Source organism: Microtus ochrogaster, chromosome 1 (assembly GCF_000317375.1).
Source record: "Microtus ochrogaster isolate Prairie Vole_2 chromosome 1, MicOch1.0, whole genome shotgun sequence".
Lineage (NCBI taxonomy): Eukaryota > Metazoa > Chordata > Mammalia > Rodentia > Cricetidae > Microtus > Microtus ochrogaster.
The window spans coordinates 22,775,043-22,784,346 of record NC_022009.1 but is presented as its reverse complement, the minus strand read 5'-3'; the positions used below and the strand labels follow the sequence as shown (position 1 = coordinate 22,784,346).

General features: G+C 42.9%; 1 protein-coding gene across 5 annotated transcripts in view; it reads left to right on the top strand.

Moving 5' to 3' along the window:
- Arel1 (apoptosis resistant E3 ubiquitin protein ligase 1) overlaps positions 1 to 9,304 on the top strand; it is a 51,353-nt gene that overhangs the window by 11,410 nt on the left and 30,639 nt on the right. For all 5 annotated transcript variants that reach the window (XM_013346204.1, XM_005343355.2, XM_013346197.1 and 2 more), the window contains exon 2: positions 7,576 to 7,884. The gene's annotated coding sequence lies outside the window, so the exon portion shown is untranslated. The remainder of the gene's footprint in view (positions 1 to 7,575; positions 7,885 to 9,304) is intronic.

Below are 9,304 nucleotides of genomic sequence, written 5' to 3'. Positions count from 1 at the left end.
CCACGCACACTTACCTTTACCTGTCTCTGGGATGTCCCACGCACACTTACCTTTACCTGTCTCTAGGATGTCCTACGCACACCACTCTTTACCTTTGCAAGTATTTCCTCATTCTTTAAATTTTTTTGTTTTTTAATTATGTGTATATTTGTGTGTTTTGGGGGGGTTGTCCTTGAAAGTGCAGAGGCCAGGAGATGTAGTCAGAACTTCTGTAGGTGGGGTTATAGCAGGTTATGAGCTGCTTGATGGGGTGCTAGAAACCAAACTCTGGTCCTCTGCAGACCAGACACTGTTAACCACTGAGCCCGCCCATCGCCCTCGTTCTTAGTTAATCGACTCTATTGCCTCTATTATGAAGACATGTTCTGTCTCTTAAGGCAAGGTTGCCTCTCTTTCCTTGTCCTCCACGCTTTGTTTTTCTGTCACTGCACTTAGTACATTATATTGTCTATCTTCCGTATTGAATCAAGTGCATCAAGGTTAACAAAGCCCCTGTCTTTCCACCCTTCCCTGAGGGACCATTACTGGTTGCTGGCCAAGGGAGAGCCATTTTCTTCACCGATACAGCGACTACTAACTTGCACACACTGCAGTGGATAGCCCCTTACTCATTCTCTTGCAGGCAACTTAATTAAATTCAGTGGGTCACAGAAGTCAACAGCAACAAAAGACATGACAGTAGGAGAAGGGATTACTGGCTGGGAAGAAGCAAGGGTTCAGCAGGAATGGGAGGGGAAAGAGAAGATAGTAGGGGGCAAAAATGACCAAATGCATTCTATACATTTATGCACCTATCAGATGATTCGATTTAGAAAAAAAAAGAAAAGCATTGTCTTGCTTGAACAGCATAGCACGTTTTAGGCCAGTCTGAGTACGTGGCTAAGGCACTTAAACAAAAACAAGGGCAGGGAGTTAGTTTTATTTTAGAACCTTGTATAGCATCCATGGAGTTTGCTCTATGGTAGGACCTTGTGTAGTATGTTTGAGGCCTTGAGCTTGACTCCAAACACAAAAAGGAAGAAGAAAAGAAAAAAGAAACAAGGATGAAGATGTAGGGGAATCCTGTCTTATTTATCTTGTGCCCTGGACCTCAGCTTTTAGTAGGTAGTCTGGCAGATCAAGAAATAAGTAATGAAGAAGAGGAAGTCATGCAGAGGAACCAAGGGTGTTTGTTGGTTGTCAGTGAATTGCATATTGAAGTGTTCCTGTAGTTTTAGAAAGCAATTCTAACCAATGGAGAAATATAGCTCTAGGGATGGGAAAACAGCAGCAAACTGTGTGCCGGGCAGTAGTGGGTGGTGAGTGCTCTTCAGGCTTTTATACAAGAGCTTTAAGGCCCATGGCAGGGGCAGCAGCTGGCGGTTCAGCGCCAAGGAGCCTTTTGGTCTTAAGTATGTACAGCTGTTTTGAACATCATGTTTTAGCTTTAGAAATTCATGGAACTTTGGTGTTCTGTGTTCTTATCTGTATCTAGAACATGAAAATGCTTCTTGTCTGATCACATTCTCCATTAAGAGAGATGGTGCAAGACATGTGTCACTTGTCCTCTGGGCTTTGGCATGCTCTGCATGCCCCAGTGCCCAGATCTGGGAGATAAGGATTGGGGTTTAGTATAGTATGGCAGCACACCAGCTTTCTGTGACTTGGGGGATTACCCACTAAGAAGTATTGTGTCATGGGACAGAGAAGGGTGAGCTCATCTTGCTCTGATCGACTGGGCAGTTCCTGGAAGGCTGCAGTCAGTTGGAGGCACCTCATTACAAGAGTGCTGGGGACCAGTTGGAGAGAGTTCACAGGAGACCCACAGGAATGCTTGAAAGACTGAAGAGGCTGACTGATGAGGAAAGAATATAAATGAAAACCGTATAACTTGGCTGAACCAAGACAGCAGAAGTATACAACTGTATAAATATCTCAAGAATATAAACTTGATTGGGGAGGGTAACTCTTTATGGTGGGGTTTGGGATGGGGAGAAAAAAAAATGCCAGAGTAAAGTTAAGGCAGCATATTATAAACCAACAGTTCAAACCATATGGTAGGATACTTTATTTCGGGGAATTTTCTTAGACCACTCTACCCTATGGACCTTGTCCCAGCTGAATTTTTTTTTTTAAACGTTGGAGAATAAGTCTGAGAAATACATTTTTCTTTTTTTCTTCTCTCTCTCTCTCTCTCTCTCTCTCTCTCTCTCTCTCTCTCTCTCTCTTTCTCTCTCTCTCTCTTTTTTGAGACAGGGTTTCTCTGTAACTTTGGAGCCTGTCCTGGAACTAGATCTTGTAGACTAGGTTGGCCTCAAACTCACAGAGATCCGCCTGCCTCTGCCTCCCGAGTGCTGGGATTAAAGGCGTGTGCCACCACGGCCTAACGAAATACATTTTTCTTACCTTCTGCCTTGTTTTATTGAAACCAGTCAGTGATACTAGAACTCTTGGTTGTTGCCGCTCTCTCCAAATATACCTGAAGTGGACCTTTATATGAGTGTTTTCTTACTTTCTTAGAATAGCATTTTGAGAACTGGAAAGATGGCTCAGTGGTTAAGAGCACTTGCTGCTCTTGAAGAGGACCTGGGTTAGGTTCCCAGCACCCGGCTGATGGCTCACAACATTTATAATTCCAGTTCCAGAGGATCCAATGCCCTCTCCTGACCTTCACCAAGCATACATGAGTTGTGCAACCACTCAAACACACGAAATAAATAAATCTTTAGAAAATGTTCCAGTAGCATTTTTTTTTTTTTTTTTTTAGTTTTTCGAGACAGGATTTCTCTGTAGCTTTAGAGGTTGTCCTGGAACTAGCTCTTGTAGACCAGGCTGGCCTCGAACTCACAGAGATTCACCTACCTCTGCCTCCCGAGTGCTGGGATTAAAGGCGTGCGCCACCACCGCCCGGCTCCAGTAGCATTTTTTAAGATTTATTTTCTTTATTATGTGTACAGTGTTCTGCTGGTTTACATGCCTGCACATCAGAAGAGGGCAACAGATCTCATTATAAATGGTTGTGATCCACCATGTAGTTGCTGGGAATTGAACTCAGGACCTCTGGGAGAGCAGCCCGTGGGTCTTAACCTCTGAGCCATCTCTGCAGCCCTCCAGTAGCATTTTGAAAGCAGACTGAGTCATTAGTATATATTAATTAATTGTAGGGACAGTAATGTGTTTGATCCTTCAGATACATTGTATTAAAAAAATCCTCTTGCTTAGCCCTTTGGAAATGATTGAATAAAATTCCTAGCTATCCTATGACTATAGACATGAAACTTTTAAGTCAGAGTTAAAATAAGAGCCAGGAATGATTGGGAAGTGGAGACCGGAGGATGATGAGTTTCAGGCTAGCCTGTACTACATATTGAGAGCTTGATTAACCCATGAGAGGGAAGAATTGAAATGAGAAATCTTTGCATAGTTTTCTGAGCTTTCTAGCTCTCTTCCCAGAAAAGGCGGTAGTAGAATGAGAAGAAAATAACTTTTATATATTTTTTTATTTATTGTAGAAATGTATTCATATTTACAAGAGGCAGCTATGTAACTTTAAGCCCTTAGGACTGACAGTAGTGGCACAAGACTGTAAAGCAGAGCTTTTGGGAGCTGGGGCAAAAGTGTTGGGAGTTCAAGGCAGCTGTGTGGAGAGATCCTATGTTATAAGGAGGGGGCTGCTTGTTGGTTCCTGGCTGCTTTGCTCCGAAAAAAAACACACAGAACCTGTATTAATTAAATCACTGCTTGGCCCATTAGCTCTAGCTTCTTATTGGCTAACTCTTACATATTAATTTAACCCATTTCTATTAATCTGTATATCACCACATGGATGTGGCTTACTGCCTAAAGTTCCATCTGGCTCTGGCGGGGCTACATGGCTTCTCTCTGACTCCACCTCCTTTCTCCCAGTATTCTGTTTAATTTTCCCTGCCTAGCTCTCTTCCCCTATAGCTCTGCTATAGGTCCAAAGCAGTTCCTTTATTTATCAGTGATATTCACGGCATACAGAGGGGAATCCCACATCAGTCCTGTCTGAAAGCCAGTTATCTGTGGGCTCTGCCCCCGAAGGTCAGATAATTTACACCTATATCTTTTCTGCAGCTACTTGGCTCTGCCTTGCTGTGCAAAAACTGGGTGATAGACTGGCTGTGTGAATGAATGAACTTGACCATCTTCGTTCTGTTTGTGTTTACAAAAAGATCAAACAAGTGAATCTGGTCTACAAATAAAAGTTTACTGACTCCTGCTTTAGTCTCTTGCATTTGAGAGCATAGTCTCTAGTACTGACAACGTAAGGATTACCTGTAAGCCTACTAGAACATGGGGAACCTTGGGGTGCCTGCTCTACAGTTGAGGCAGTGCTTCTGAAACACTGACTTGTGTAGAACTCAATTGAGGAGCTTGTAAGAGGGTACATACCCTGACAGCCCAGGGCTGGACACCTTATTTACAGTGGAAGGCAAAGGTGGCAAAGACACACTGTGACTCCCCAGGGAACTGCCACTCTCACTGCTTTACTGTTATGTAAATAGAGCAGGCAGTGGTGGTGCAGCACTTGAGACACAGAGGCAGGTGGAGCTCAGTGAGTTGGAGACCAGCCTGGTCTACAAGAGCTGGTTCCAGGACAGGCTCCAAAGCTACAGAGAAACCTTGTCTCGAAAAACAAAACAAAAAAACCCTTATGTAAACAAATTATTATAATGCAGACTAATAAGTGCTGTAATAGAAATATCTTTGGTGTGTGAGTATCACAAAGGAGGTGATTGATTCTGTCTAACATGGGTAGAGGCCATGGTGAAGCCTGGGAGCTGGGCTAGAAAGGGGCATCAGCTTAGGTTGAGCCTTGATGCTCAATAGAGGTGCCCAGCTATTGAGATAAACTTATTCATAGTAGGGACAGATTATATTAGGAGTTACTTGGTTTAATAGCCAAGTAGCTGATTACAGAATTGAAGAGCTTCTAAAATCATAATGAATAGAAATAAAACTTCAATATATTTTATCTTAACCATTTTATGTATTTTATCTTTATGCCATTTCATTATTTGGAAAAAGGTAACTTAATCCCAGCATTGGAAGGTGGGAAAGTTCAGAGTCATCCTTGACTGTATAGTGAGTGAGGCCAAGCTGGGCTACATGAGACCTTATCTCCAAAAGAAAAAGAAAAGAAAACCCCAAAAGATAATTTGCCTATTCTCTGCTGCCCTGTTAAAGAAAATAGGTCCCCCATATTAAATGTTTTCCAGAAATAGGAACATTTTATTAGTCTTTGTTTTATTAAAAAATTGGAAAACTGGGGCTGGAGAGATGATGGCTCAGTGGTTAAGAGTGTGTCATGTTTTTTCAGAGGATCTGAGTTCAGTCTCCAGTACCTATTTTGGGCAGCTAGCTTACAGCTGCCTTTAATCCAGCTCCACAGGATCTGACCTCCTCTTCTGACTTTTGCAGGCACCTGAACTTAAGTAAAATATTAAAAAAAAATAGTTTGATAAACCAGGCATAGTAGCACACATCTAAATCGCAGGGCTTGGGAAGTAAAGGCAAGATCAGGAGGTCAAGACCATCTTTGGCTACTGCTGAGTTTAGGGCCACTCTGAGCTTCATGAGAGTCTATCAGCAGTTCTCAGCCTGTGTGTGTATGCCCATGGACACCAAAAGAAGGTGCAGGATCCCCTGGACCTGGAGTTAGAAGTGGTTGCGAGCTGCCTGGTGCGGGTGCTGGGAACTGAAGTTAGGTCCTGTGCAAGGGCAGCAATCGTTCTTAAATAACTGAGGAATGTCTCCAACCACCCTTTTAAAATCATTTCACAACTATATAATGCCATTTCTAATATTGGGTTTGTATTGTATGAACAGTGTTGTGCTTGCTTTTTCATTTAATGTTTATTTGTGAGCATTTCCCAATCTGGTGTTTTTGTTACTGAAAAGATTCATTTTTAAATTTTCATATAACATTCTATCATGAGGATCTTTAATAGTTTACATAACTGTTCCCTTGTTTGTAGATCCTTTAAACTGGTTCCAATTGCTGGTTGACCCATGTTTTGGCTCATGTACTTGGCAAGTCCATCACCATGTGTTAAAATACATGCATATACTTACTCATTTTTAATTATAAAAGTCTGCCAACTTATTTGATCTGCTGGCCTCCATTCCTTCTGTTCTGGTTTGTTTAGCAATCTGTATTTTCTCCCTTGGTTTCCCTTAGCAGAAAGATAGGAGAATGGTCACTAAAAATGTGGACTCTGGAACCAGACTGTCTGCTACTTTTTGTGAGCAACTGGGAAAACATACCTTGCTCTTTATGTCCTGGACTGTAAAATCAGGATGAATACTTTTGTATCTGTGTGTAAAGAGAACTGTGTCTGTGTTGTGAGTTTGGAAGTGCTGATAGTGGTTTGTGCCATTGGTGAGACGGTCTCTTCCCATTTACTGGTTAGTAACTTGTTTTCATTTGCTTTCTGGTAGCTCTATATGTATACCCATAACCCCCCGTTTGCTACATCTGGTCCTTGAATGTCTTTGAGAATTATGAACTGACGTTAGTACCCTTCCATTACTTATAGGAGCAGATTTTTTTTAAAGATTTATTTATTTATTATGTACACAACATTCCTTCCATGTATGCTTGCATGCCAGAAGAGGGCACCAGATCTCACCATAGATAGCCGTGAGCTACCATGTGGTTGCTGGGAATTGAACTCAGGAACTCTGGAAGAGCAGTCAGTGCTCTTAACCTCAGAGCCATCTCTCCAGCCCTAGGAGCAGATTTTACAGCTTCTCACTCCCCTTTTGGTCTTGAACTTATGATCCTCCTGCCTTAGCCTCCCAAGTGCTGGGATTATAGGCATGCACCACTGCACCTAGCCAGATTTTTAAATTTTAGCAATATTTAAAATTTAAAAAATTGTCATTTTTTTAAAAATGTGTATTTGGGTTTTGCCTGCACAAATGTCTGTGTGAGGATGTCAGATCCCTTGGAACTGAGTTATAGACAGTTGTGAGCTGCCATGTGGGTGCTGGGAATTGAACCCAGGTCCTTTGGAAGAGCGGCCAATGTGGCCCGTCCTTTTAACAGCTGAGCCATCTCTCCAGCCCCAATATTGTTGTCTTTATCATATCTTGGAACTGTGTGCATGGGTGCAAAGGAGGTAACCTGCATAGGCAGACAGATCAGGTTCTGAAGTTCTTCTTTCCAGCTGAGTATGGAGTCGTCTCCACGCCTCTGCTGTGCATCTCAGTTCTCGCCACACTCCTCCCACGCCGTGTCCCAGCCCCATTAAGCTGCAGCTAGGCATGAGGCTATGATGAGGCTCTTTAAATCTGTACCCCCGCCCACCCCTACTGGAAGACAGCGTTTGAAGTGCTGGAGCTTCTGGGGAGTGACATGCTTGTAGGCGGATGAGGTTGCCCTTGTGGAGTTAGAGCTGCTTCCGCATGGAGTTTCTGTTGGAAAGCCTAGTCAGAGGTGGCCAACACTCAGTTACTCTCACTGTATTGCTGCATGTTGTAGCTCCTCTGTTGCTGGTTGGGGGGCGAGGGGTTGTGGAATCTCTTTCAGAAACAGAAACTTACTGCACGGTCTCTTTTTCTTTATAGGAGGACCCTGCTATACCAGAACATATGCATCTTCCGTGCTTGGTTTCATTTTACACTAGAGACGTCCAGGGATGATACATTCTTGCCTTGTATTTCTTCACCTCAGAATTCAACCGCTTCAATGCAGAATCCTGACTCTTTGCTTACTGGGACACACATAACCTCAATGAACACCTTCTGGACTGGTCCTTTCTGGTGACTGTTTGGCTTTTTTTTTTTCTTGTACAAGTTAGAAGACACGTGAAAGGAGTAAAAGTTACCTGCTTTGGTGGATGACTTGGCTCTCAGAACATGGGCCCTCGTTTAAAGGTAAGTCTTGCTAAGTGCACTGTGTCAGAGACATAGGCAAGCCCCTTCCTACTGTCAGCTGATGGGAGAAGAGCAGATTCACATTGTACAGTGGTTTATTGGCAGCAACTGGCCAGGACAAGCACAGGTTCTCTCATTGCAATCTTAATTACTAATGTTTACTCTCAGATCACACATCATACATCATGGAGTAAGCTTTCTTTCTTAGAGAAACACACACACACACATACGCGAGCGTGCACGCACACACAGTAGTCAAACATTACAGAGTTAGGTGTCTTCCTCTTTATGAAGTTCAGGTTTCTCAGGGCCTTTCTGGGTGTTTATAAACTCCTGTGTTTCCTAGTAAGACTCAAATCCACACAAGTGTTGCCATAGTCTAATTTACTTAGATAAATTTCTGGGGTGGTACCCTTCCTACTTGAGGAATAAGTTATGCATCAGACTGTGCTGGTTGGTGGTGCTGGACACATTGTCGTTTACATGCCCACCAAGGTACAGTCATCCTCCATCCACAAAACGGAGTTAATTGCTGCTAGAGAAATTGGGGAGTTTCTTAGGCAGGCCACAGATTAGAAACCCACTGTTGAACAACATGGACTAACAGGACAGGGCACAGCCTGATCTCAACACTGAGACAGTAGGTTACAGTGAAACTCAGCTACTGGGGTGTCAAATGTGGACCAGTGACCCGATCCTCAGCCTCTGCAGTAGGAGATGCAGGGAAGAAGGGTGACAGTGAGCTTTGACTGGCTCTCCTAGAGCCATTTTTAATATAAAGAAGTTAATTCTTCATTTTTGAAAATGACACTTTTACAACTGATCTTCAAAAATGGGCTAAAATTTATTGGATGTTGCAAACTTTGGAATATGTGTGTCTGTCACCGTTTTAGCATTTCCTGAAGATAGGTATTTTCAAGCATTTCCTCCCTTTCCTGTGAGCTAAAGTGCTCTAGTATTAAGCAACTCGCCTAGGATCCTGCAGTCAGCCAGTGATAGTCTCTGCTAGGTATCGGCGCTGCATTCCACTTTGTGTTGCCCTGCATTATTTTTACTTCAAAAGATAACAAAAAAGCTGTAGGAGTTTGTAGTTCTAATTTTAACTTTGCTGTGAGATTCCTTACAGTTAGATTGGGTGACCTTCTCTCTCTCTCTCTAATTATTTATTTGTATTCTTAAATTCCCGCCCCCCCCCCCAAATACTTGACTCTTTCTGTGACTTCATTCTTTTTCATGATTCAGCACTACAGGTTCCAAGGTGGGGGCTTCAGGTGTGGACCTGAAACTTAAACCACTGCGCACTGCGGGAGGGTCTTGGGTTTGCTTTTCTTTTCTTCTTCTTCTTCTTCTTCTTCTTCTTCTTCTTCTTCTTCTTCTTCTTCTTCTTCTTCTTCTTCTTCTTCTTCTTCTTCTCCTCCTC